General features: G+C 37.0%; 1 non-coding gene across 1 annotated transcript; it reads right to left on the reverse strand.

Annotated features, from left to right (window-relative positions):
• Window positions 1–11,923: 11,923 nt before the first annotated feature.
• LOC131154666 (small nucleolar RNA R71) lies at window positions 11,924–12,028 on the reverse strand. Its single transcript, XR_009136582.1, has one exon. It is a non-coding gene; the product is annotated as a small nucleolar RNA R71 (small nucleolar RNA).
• Window positions 12,029–12,779: the final 751 nt, after the last annotated feature.

Consider the following 12,779-nt stretch of genomic DNA (forward strand, 5'->3'; position numbering starts at 1 on the left):
AGAGAAAAGTTAGGCTAATCAAAGCAAATGAGGGGGTATTTATAGATTTCATGAAAATTATGACCATTGGGGACACACTCGGTATTTTGAAAAAAGTTTAATTAAAAGTTAATGACGTTTTAGCTCTTTTAAAAATTCCAACCCGAGAGTTTCAGTTGGTCGTATTTAAGGTTTGGTCGACCAGATTGCTCAGTTCAATCGATCATGGTGTTTTTGAACTGAGGTATTGGTCGACCAGACTTAAGACAATATTTGAACCTCCGAGGTTCGGTCGACCAAGTCAAGTTCGGTTGACTAGATTCATACGTTCGGTCGACTAGGTCCTTTTATAAATAGGAGTTCGGTCGACCAGGGCGTTGGGAAATCCCCACATGCCAGTTTGGTCAACCAGGGCGTTGATGTTCATTTTAAGATTGGTCGACCAGATGGTCAAACCTTTGACCCTGGGGAGGTTCAGTCAACCAAAGGTACTCTGTATGTTAGGGTTCAGTCGATCGAACACACTAACTTTGTGCATTCAATTCCTAACTCTCTTTTAAAGACACCCCTGTTCACATAATTGATACTTCTATGTTATAGGGGGTTTTTTCATGCAATAATTTAGGAACTATGGTCAGTCTAAGGTCTTTAAGCTAATCTTAAAAATCTGGTGTCGGTCGACCTCCCCTACGATCAATCTATGGTCATCTGAGCGTTTAGACATATCATGCAAGATGTATACATTATTACAGATCAAATAACAAAAACTTAAATGCATTGTACAAATAAAATCAAAATATCTTCTTCTTGATCTTCTTTACTTTTTAATTTTCATGGAAAACCCCTGATCACATGAGCTTTATGCGTCTTTGGCTTCCATTCTTAGTCCCCTTATGTGTGTGTTGAATTATAACCTGTTCAATCACTAGATACGTACATAAGGAACTTGCGATTTGTCATTATAAAAATAAAGGATTGGACTCAAAAAGCCAACAAATAAGTTTTGAGTTTGCTAGAAAAAATGGAAGCAATGTGGCTTATAACCTCAGTCTAACCCATTTTTATTATATAAGAACGTGATATCTTGTTTTAATTCTAAATTCTCTTATGATGGGTAGCATTTATCCAATGTTTTTAATATTTATGGTCATTTGAGGATAAATATCAAGAGAAATTAAAATTTAAGACTTTGAAAGGCGTCACTACTTGGAGTTATCCTTACATTGGTGTCTTTTATCCCTTTCACCTTATGCTATCAGGAACTCCCAAGTACAAGAACAAATATATAATGCAAGTGTGTGTACAATAATTAAGGTTGGTATTCAAAAAACTCTAGCATTAAGTATCAAAACATATTAATGTTATTGAGCAATTATTTATTCCTATAAACATGTATATATTAATTCCTCATCCACCTCTAAATGATATACCCAAGAATGGAAACAAGAAAATATTGGAAGAAAAATAAGTAGAATCAAGGGCAAAAAATGTGACAAATCAAAAATTAGAAACTAAAATTTCACAAAAGACATACTTTATTGACCTCGTCTGGTTATCCCTAAAGTGGTAGCGAAACTATAGTAAAATTTCTTTGAGGGTTCATCCCAGGAAGCATAAACAAAAACACAATAAAAAAGAAACAAGCAAAAACAAAATTAAAAGTTTGGAGAAAAACAATACAATATCCAAATCAATGAGGAAAAATGGTTTATAAAAAAAAAACGCTTATTTTAGACATACAAGGTTTTAAATCTATTGTGAAAAACAAATTGTATTTGCACAGTGGAATATATTTGTGTAGGATCAAACACACAATGCAGTAAATGATGAATATATAGAAAAATCCACAACCACATCAAGTATGAAATGCCTCGAACCCTTAAACCCAGGCCCGGTGTGTTATACCTGATCATATTCCTGATAAATCATAATTAAACCTAACATACGTGGCGGAAAACATAATCATAATCTTCATGTAACATAATACCAGAGTTTACTAATGCTAATTATAATCCATATTAAATCATCCATCACCTGCATTTCCATAAATCTACATAACTCCCAAAACAATTCAGTATTTTCACAATCATTCCTTACTTAATAGCCTTAAAACATAAAGGCATAATATTTACATTCCCCGAAATTAACATAAAAATATACCATTTTCTTTTTCTATTTCCCAATAATGCTATAAAAACCTTAAGCTCTCAAAGCTCGATCTCGAGGAAATCCTGAAAAAAAGATAAATTCATATTTAGGTGAGACACATCTCAGTAAGGGAACAAACAATATATTAAAGCAGTGTGTGACCAACATGAGTTTATAATCAACATAATATTTAACATTTAAAAATCGTTAACGCAATTTTTAAAATCATTCTCTGATCCTATTCAAACACATGCAAATATTTAACCCACTAGAGTACCCGAGGATAGGGGTGATTACCCGCCCATACAAGTAGCACCCCTCTACTATGATATTTAAGCAACCCAAAGGTCGCAGCTAAAGCATACCAGGGCACTCACCTTACTCAGTAAGCCCTCAAGTGATAAATTAATCTCGTACTCATACTGTTCAACAATAGCTTACCGGCAAAAGCCCTAAGGATAGGGAAATCTACCCGCCCATACAAGTAGGTTCCCTCTGCCCTAATATGTTATGCGGCTACTGCCATATCTGTAACTACTAGTGCACTCGCCTTACTCAGCAAGCCCTTAGGCGAAGAGTATGTCTCGCCCAATCGTAACATGTTCTACGTACATACATACTTCTATTATCATAATACATCATTCTATTATGTCATTATACATTCATGCACATTCATTCCTGTTCATAACTTAACTTTGCATTTCGTTTCACTTTAAGTGACTCTTTTCCATTTACATAATTTACCTTTGTCATTTCATTTCATTGTCATTTTATCGTCATTTCATTGTATAACATTTCATTTCATTACTTCGTACTACAGCTAGTCTTTAGCCATCATCAGTTAGTCTACGTAGAAACGTGCTAGATCTGTTAACACAGCTCTTTTTAGTTGTCATCAGTTAGTCTACACAGAAGTGTGCTAGATCTGCTAACATGACTGTCTTTCAGCTGTCTTACATTTACATGATTGCATTTAACATACACAGACAACATTGTCCATATCATATTTTATTTTCATTACTTTACTTACTTAGCCTGTATCTCATACATTTAACATATATTTGCACAGAATCTTATGCCACGCAATTTAGTAATAAAATTCATACACTGCCTATAAAATAAGCCAACCAACATTTAATGTTTATATACTAAAAATACCTTTCATTTCTTACTTAATTATCTTGAAAATATTTCCCACTTTCATCAGTTTATTTTCGCATATACATATCTAATAAACAACCCTAAACTCGAAAAAAATATAATTTAAACAGTTGATATTTTACCCATACCGAAACATATACACGTACTTATAACACAATTTATTTTTTCATTAAATTTATAAAAATTCTGATTTAATATATATTTTTCCCCTTACCTGGTTTCTTGAACTACGTCAACAGAGACTCCGAAAAATACCTGCGGCGCTCACCCGGACCCTGAAATTAGATTGCTAGTTCCAAAAAAATATTATTTAAATATTTCCTAAGGCCATAATTCCTAAATAAATAACAATATCCTTAAATTTAGCCAAATTCTCAAATCTCACTCTCACTTTGGAGTAGGGCCTAGAAAGTCCCTATTGAAAAATTACCTATGTCAAAATGACGACAACGACGACTAGGACCCCGTGGTGGTGTCCGTTCGTCGATTTAACCACATATTAACAGCGAAATTGAGAAAATAGGAAAAAATTACCTTTCTCTAGGAGTAGTGCCTAAGCCATTCCCATGAAAAATCTGCTCCAGTAGAAATGTTAGGTGCGGAATCAGGATTCCAACGACACCTTCCGTTTCCCGATCCATCACAAGCTCGCCGAGTAATTGAGAGAAAAGGAGAGAGACGGAGACAGAGCACAGGAAAATTAAAAAAATTTCAGAGAGGGGGGGGGGAGTTGAGTGCAGCGTCTTATTTCTTCTTGTTGTTCTTCGTCTTCTTTTACTTTTCTTAACTATATATATATATATATATATATATATATATATATATTATAATAACTTATATATATCATTTTAATTAATTAATAAGTTTTAATTTTTTTTAAATCCAATGTAAAAATATTTAATTTAATAACTAAATATTTAATTATTTAATTTATCTCAATTTAATTTAATTTCTTTATTTTTAATTTTTTTCTTCTTCTTTTTCCCACACCATTCCTTTTATTTATTTATCTGTTATTTTATTTATATACATATTTTTCAAATTATTTTAATCTTTTAAAATTTTCGAGTCTTTACAAAGTATATGAAAGCAAGAACAACAAACAATACAAGGAATTATGTGGTTCGGCAATGCTTACATCTACGGGAGCAAACGATAAGGATTCACTATCTTCTTGTCCAAATTACAAAAAACAATACATCAATTCTCTCAACAATTACAACCATCTCTCTACAAATACATCTAAGAAGACATATAAATAGAATTCCTGGAGGTTTTCCTTCCAAACTTCAACCATATTAACGTACCCCTTTCAAAATTTGAAATATGTGCTGGGTGTCTAGAGCCAAACCGTCTACAGTTAAAGCCTTACCGTCGATGGTTTCCCCTACTGCTACTTGATTTCCTTCATTCTTTCCTTTTGTGTATGCTTTCCACTCAGTATTTGAGTCACATTTCACAACAATCTCCACCTTGGAAAACATACGTCCCTTAGTAGAAACTGAAAACACAAACCCGCCGCTCCACCTTAAACTTGGGACGTTAGGTTGGGAGCGCCTCCCATTTAGAATCTGGAGACAAACACCAAGTCCAAGCAAGGCTTGAACTTGCCTATGCAGCTTTAGCTTCTGCCATGAACCTCGATTCAGTTGTGGATGCAACAACCTAAGACTGCGCCCTAGGCTTCCAACAAGGCATTCCCACTACAGTAAATACAAAAGCTGTTGTAAGCCTTCTATCACCAAAGCCCCCTGTATAGTCTTCAAAAAATCTCAATAACTGATGAACCACTCTGTTGCTTGCCAAACACCCCATTGCACCATCATAGGGAACCTTTGACATATCCCAAACATCACAGTCCATCCTTGGGTATTGAATAGTAGACATTTCACATTGATTCTCCACAGAACCCCCCTGAGACGGCAAACATAGTCTCCCTGCAGTTTTGTCCACAAAGCCATCATGAGATAACACCAATCTCCTTGCAACTTTATCCATAAAGCTAACTTGAGATAACACTAATCTCCCAGCAGCTCTATCCATAAAGTCACCCTGAGATAACACTAATCTCCCTGCAACTTTGTCCATGTGAATCTTCAAACCAAGACCCTTCTTGGTCATACCCAAAATCTTCATGTCAAAACCTTTCAATATAGTTCCTAGCTGATTAGCCTCGGCCAAAGTCTTCCCATCCAATAACATGTCATTCACAAATAACAGATACATCGCTCCCTTACATCCTATCACCCTCTTCCCCACTGGAAGCCTCACTAACTCCCACATCTGGTTCTTATGCAATAACTTCATCTCCTCCACCATAACACTTTTCCTTTTATTTCTCCCTTTGTTGTGCACTGCAACTTGAAAAATAGTAGGAACCCTATTGCTGGTAGTAATGAATGCATAAAACACCATAATGTCAAATTTATGCATGAGTAGTGGTCTGATAGTGCACCTAGGCCCACCATGATCCTGCTAATCTCCCGAGTTGAAACTCCCTGCAATATGAACACAATATCATCTTTGCCCTGACTCTGTAGCTCCACCTGCATCACATGCCCATTTATAGTGATACTGTTGACCTGAGATAGAACTCCCCGCATTTCTGCCTTGAGTATCTAACTCCACCTAAATTACATGTTCACTGCTACTGTAGTTTTCTAGCATTTGTTTCTCTTCCTTTACTTGAGAACGTTGCCCCATCACTTTCTCACTAAAATCCATATCACTGATCACCCCTTTGTTTGCCACAGGATCACCCAGCTTGAACCCACCTTTCTTATACCCCCAGAAAGATGTACTGTTTGGACATAACACCAAGCCTAGATCCAACATCACTAGAAACATGCACCTGTGGACATCGACTCAAACCCGAGTAGTCTACCATAAAACCTGCCCAGAATTCTCTTACAACTCTCCCATTTAGTGATACCTTTAGCAATCGGTTAAACGAGAAACGCATCATACTCACCGACTTTACCAAGAAGTTCACTATAAGCCCTACATGTAACCTGCCCTGCTAAGAAAACTCATTGAACAAAACTAGCGTACTCAGACCCAATGTTTGACTTGAGGATCTCTCTTTCGGTTTGGTTCTCCACTTCAACCTCAAGTCAAACATGGTAAACACCTCAAGCTTGCGCCACATGAAATAAACCAAGACCTTTCATGATAAACCCAACACAAACATATGTCTTCCCCTTGACGCTACCCTTATCGGTCCCCAAACATCTGAATACATATAGTCACCCATATGCCCTAACCACATATGCTTCAGAACATCCGACTCAAATTCTACAGCTGCAGCTTCACCTACAACTGTAATACCCTGCAGTGCATAGATATTTCCCGCTACCTTTTGTCCTTTCATCACTATCAAGTCGCCTTTACATACTTTCATTTCCTCACTTTTAGACTTATAACTATATCCATTACAATCTAAAGTGCCCAATGAAATTACATTCTTTCTTAGATCCGGTACATGCCTTACATTACATAAGGTTCTCAATACACTATCATACATTTTGATTTTGACGCTTCCAATACCAATTATTTTGCATGAAATATCATTTCCCATCAAAACATAACTAGTATTAACTGACCTGTAGGTGTTGAACCATTTTCTATTTGTTGTCATATGATAAGAGCATCCAGTATCTAGGATCCAAGAATAATCCGTGAGGCACTTCGAACCCGATAATACACATAACATATCACCATCACTGCTCCCTAAGTCTCCTTCCACTACATTTGCAGATTTTGACGGACCCTGCTGATTTTAAGCATTCCCTTTCTTCCACTCCGAACATTCCGGACTTATGTGCCTAATTTTACCGCACCTAAAACACTTTATGTCCTTCATTTTCCTAGACTGCAACCAAAATCCACTCCGGGACTTACATCTTCCTTGTTCTTGGTTACTTTTCACCACAGGCCCTTCACCATGTGAAACTTCATCGCTGGCCATTTTTCTTTGATGAAAATTGAGCAATGTGCTTGTCACCTCTTCCGAATTCAAGCTTTCTTTGCTCTGTGTCAGAGTGGTAACCAAATTCTTATACGCGTGAGATGCAGGTAGGGAATTCAATAGCATCGACATCTTATCTTCCTCCTAAAACTTTACATCAACACACATCAAATCACTCACAATCTGATTGAAAGTGTGATATGTTGGTTTAAATCCTAACCCTCCACCATTTTAAGCCAATACAACCTTTTCTTAAGAAATAGTTTGTTCGATAAAGACTTAAACATATACCAGCTTTCCAGTTTATGCCAAACTACTGTCGGAGAATCCTCATCCATAACGTGATACAACACGTCATCAGCCAAACACAGTCGGATGATTGATACTGCCTTTGCCTCCAATTCATTCCAAGTTGCTTTATCCATACTTTCCGGTATAATTTTGTATAAGGCCTTCACCATGCGTTACTGCACTAAGAGATCCTTCACCCTTCTTTGCCACAAATTGAAATTCCCGATTCCATGAAACTTGACAATGTCAAATTTTGCAAATGAAGATCCAAAGGCCATTACAACAATGCTCTAATATCAATTTGTTGTGAAAAACAAATTGTATTTGCACAGGGGAATATATTTGTGTGTATAGGATCAAACACACAATGCAATAAATGATGAATATACAAAACAATCCACAACCACAACACGTATATGAAAGCAAGAACAACAAATAACACAAGGAATTACGTAGTTCGGCAATGCCTACATCCACAAGAGCAAACGACAAGGATTCACTATCTTCATGTCCAAATTACAAGAATAATACATCAATCCTCTTAACAATTACAACCATCTCTTTACAAATACATCTGAGAAGACATATAAATAGAGTTCTTGGAGGATTTCCCTTCAAACCTCAACCATATTAGCGTCCCCATTTCAAAATTTGAAATCTGCGTTGCGTGAGCCAACCATCAACGGTTTCATACAGAATTATTGGCCTAACAAGGCTTAATCTTGTTTTGATGATAACAAATCAATGTTACTTAATACGTTTTTTTTAAGTTAAGTTTTAGGACTCAAGTGTTTTTATGAAATCAAGTGAGTATGCTTGAAGAACTTGAACGACGTGTACGCTTAAATCTATGAGCCATGATGGATATAAAGCATATTGAAGAATTGGTTAAAGCTTGGAAAAAGTGTGGAAGCTATAAGACATGAATACTTAGGCTCTTAGATAGCTTTTATCTTGTTAAAGTTTAATGTAAGTACTTAAAATTTCAATATTGATGATTGAAGCTCTTAGGAAATGTTGTGGAGTTAGAGACCTATTTTTAAATCATGGAAAATATTTCCATAAAGTCTCACATAAGTTTTCCAAGTTACAAGTTAAGTTTTGGAACTAAACTTTGAAAAACAAAAGTGACTAGGTGGTCAGTCACCCGATGTGTACTGGCTTTGTTAATGAACGAACATAATAGGAGCAGACGACTGACCTATAGTGACCTGTTGACTGACCCAGTACTGACTTTCAAAATGTGCTCTTTTTAAAAGAGATCAGGCTATTGACCCTTGGGTTTAGCAGACTGATATCTATGTTTTAAACTTTTAACAGATGGTAGGCTCACCAAGGCTTGGGTCCTTAACTTCCAAAAATAATATTTATAAAACCTAACTATCTTAAGTTTAGTAGAAAGTGGGTAATTTGGGTAGCAATCCACGGTGACTTAAAGCGCAGTTATCAAACCACTTCCAGATTAGTTTATCATAGCATTGTTATGAAAAAGAAGTAAAAAGTGGTATTTTTCAATGGGTGAATTCTAACCAACTACTGGAAAGCAATTAAATGAAAGCAAGTAAATCTATATTAACTCTACTATTACAAAGCAGTGTTTAGACATGAGTATAGTTTAGGATGTTGTTCTGCTTACTCCAAGTTTAGTGAGTTTACCATACTAAACTAACTGGAACTCGACTAAGCAATCCAAGGAGTCATTTGAGGGTATAGAGTAGTAAGGGTGCACCAGCCATCCGGAGCACAGTCAGGAACCGGAGTGTACTCTAGTACAACGATCATGAGAACCTCTATGGGACACTGTAGCCTAATACGTGTACCTAACTGAAGCAATAGAGGTGCTAATCTTGTCACTAAACATCATCATAATCTAAACTATAAATGAAAGCAATAAAGGAAAGCTATAAATGAAAGCATGTAAAAATATCATCCCTTTACATTCATCACGTCTGTCACTAACGCTAGGAAGTACAAAATAAGATCCTAATATACACGACTATTGTATGAATGCTGCCAGTTGTCACAGGCTATCAAACACTCCATACACGAACCAAAACTACTATACTCCTATTCTAACTTGGCTCTCAATGACTTCATTGGTCTGTCACTAACCTAAGAGAGGCCAAAGAGGAACCCATAGATTGTGTTCGTTGCGAATATTTATAGGCTCTAGGGTTTACAAGGGTTGTTTTACAAGTTAGGAAAGTTTGCAGCAAATCTCGAGTAGCAGATCGTCGTTGTCGACCAAGTTGCTCCTCTGGCATTCTTGTGCGCGCCATAGTTGGATCTCGTGGGAAGTCAGGGATTTGAATCTTCAATGTCTTTGACTTCATCGTGCCTCAAGGTCTTGATGGTTGAGCTGATGGTCGAGACTTGCAGTATCTTGATCCTCAAGAAATCTCATTATCTCGACATAGTCGCCTCAGAAGGTCTCTTGGTCAAACACTTTGTTGAGACTCTCGACATTTTTGAATTTCAGTTATGTATTAATATCTCTACGTGGTCGCTTCAGGGTATCACTTGGTCGTGCACTTGGTCGAACCTTGCAGCATTCAGATCTCAGTCTAAACCTTGGAATTTGCAGTGGAAGACTAAGTCGCCCCTATCGTTTGCTGGTCGCAACACATGGTCGAGCATCATCTTCTTGTCTATTTATGATCTGAAGCTTCTGGAGCTTGGCTGAACGTCTGAATTAAAGCTTTGAATGCTTAAAATCCTCCTTGGCTTCTTGTAATGCCTAACTTTATGGTTTTAACTTGTTTTTCCTAAAAAAGACAAACAAACCTTGCATAACTCTGAAAATGATAACTCTGGGTAAATACATAATAAAATGAGGATAAACAAAGGTAAATGAGGGTCTAAAATCATGTATTTTAGGGACTCATCAACAACGCTGATATTGTTTCCAAATTTGATTTCTTGGTTCCCAAACTCAGAGAAAACTTGGGAAAATGGTAAAAAAAACCTTTTTGCTCTATATATAGATTATATTCTCGCAAATTAGGTTAACTCGCAACACACGATTCATATTTTTGAGTTATACTGTTGAAAGTTTTCCTAAAAGAGCTGTTGTGTTCTTGCTGAAATTTCTCAGGAAATTCTAATTCAATATTTTTAAATCCACATTCTTTAATCAGATTACTGGTGATATAATCTTGCGCTTCATCTTCTTTATTGATTCCATTGAAGTATACTGTAAAAAACATGATTTTAGACCCTCATTTACCTTTATTTATCCTTATTTTATTATGTATTTACCCAGAGTTATCATTGTTTAGAGTTATGCAAGGTTTATTTGTCTTTTCAGGAAAAACAGGTAAAAACCATGGAGTTAGGCATTACAAGAAGGCAAGGAAGATTTGGAGGATTCAAAACTCGAATTCAAATGTTCAACCAAGCTCTAGAAGCTTTAGATCATAAATAGACCAAAAGATGACGCTTGACCATGTGGCATGACCAACAAAGCACAGGGGCGACTTAGTCTTCCACTGCGAGCTCCAAGGTTCAGACTGAGATCAGAATGCTACAAGTATCGACCAAGTGCGTGACCAAGTGATACCCTGGAGCGACCACGTTGAGATACTGAGACAGAACCGAAATTCAGAAATATCGAGAGTCTCGACAAAGTGTATGACCAAAAGACCTTTCGGGGCGACTATGTTGAGATACCGATATTTCCGCTTTAGAGTATTATAGTCATGTTCTTTTGATTTGCTCTCTTTTGTTTTCACTTTATTTGTCAATTTCTATTTACTTTATTTTGTTTTCTATTTTTGAAGTCTGAATCTGTGTGCTTACACGTGTGTACGTTTGGTCTGTGTTCGTTGGAACCCGAGATAATTCCCATAAATCTTGAGATTGAAAAATCTCGTAGGTACCTTAGGAAATCTATCTCTAATCCGAAGAAGACATAGTCTTCTGAACTGAAAGCAATGGCTGAAGATAACCCCCGGTTCCCGCTGAACAAATCCTAGAACCCCATGCTCCCCACCTACCTGTGGGGGGAGAGCAACACCTTCGACCTCTTAGGGACTACTTTGTACCTAATTGCATACACATCACCGTCTTGCATCCGGTTCCCGGATGTTCAAGTGGCACAATTTGAGATAAATACTTCAATCATCGCGATGCTGCCTAACTTTCATGGGAACTCAACGAAAAATCCTTATCAGCATCTAGATGAGTTCTTGGAAATTTGTTCCACCATCTGCATCCCTAATTTTAGTGATGATGCTTTGCATCTTAGGCTCTTTTTGTTCTCTTTAAAGGATAAAGCCAAATATTGGCTGACTTCCTTAGAACCGAACTCGGTGACCAATTGAGCCACCATGCAACATGAATTTCTTAAAAAGTACTTTCCAATTGGGAAGACTAACTAGCTTTGGAGAGTCATCACAAGTTTTTCACAGATGGATGGGGAACTCTTTTCGAGACTTAGGAGTGCTTTAGGGACCTACTCCGTAAATACCCACATCACCAGGTCCCCAAGTGGCAATTAGTCCAAACTTTCTACAAAGGATTAGCTGAGAGAGATAGGTCCATGGTTGATGAGTCGTGCGGAGGTACTTTCCTTACTAAGCACGAGAACGAGGCCTGAATTCTCTTTGAAAATCTGACTGAAAACTCTCAGCAGCACATGGCTGCCACCCGTAGACTACCTCACCCATCAACTTCTAAACCTAAAGGAGTTTACGAGTTAGCCACAAGCTAGGACTTAGCTCCTACTCTGCATGCCATATCCCAAAAGCTGGATCAATGCTTGTCCCTAGGATCGCAAATAACAACAAGAGCCTGTAGATTAGTCTCCTCTTTGACCTCGTATTTACCTCCACCACTGATTGCTCTGAGAGGTTGTGCTACCATTGGTGCCCATTCATATTGTGTATTCCATTGCTGGGCACTTTCAGGTAAGTAATCAAAGAGTGATAGAGCCTGATCCGATTCCTTGCTGAAGAACTCCGCGTTGCACATAGTTTGGACAAATTGTTTATATTCAAGGGTAAGAGCAGTATAGAGGACAGATATTTATCAAATCCTTGAATCTCCCAACAAGTTTGGAAAGTCTCTTCACCTTTTTGCATGAACTGTCTGATCTACTTCTGCAAGAACTGTGTTCTCTGAAAATAGAAAAATTTATGTCAAAACCCACGTTGCATTTCAGCCCAACTAGTATTAGAGTTAGGTCTCAGAGAGTTAAACTAGATTTTTGCCTTATCTTCAAATAAAAAGGAAA

Source organism: Malania oleifera, chromosome 4, assembly GCF_029873635.1.
Source record: "Malania oleifera isolate guangnan ecotype guangnan chromosome 4, ASM2987363v1, whole genome shotgun sequence".
NCBI lineage: Eukaryota > Viridiplantae > Streptophyta > Magnoliopsida > Santalales > Ximeniaceae > Malania > Malania oleifera.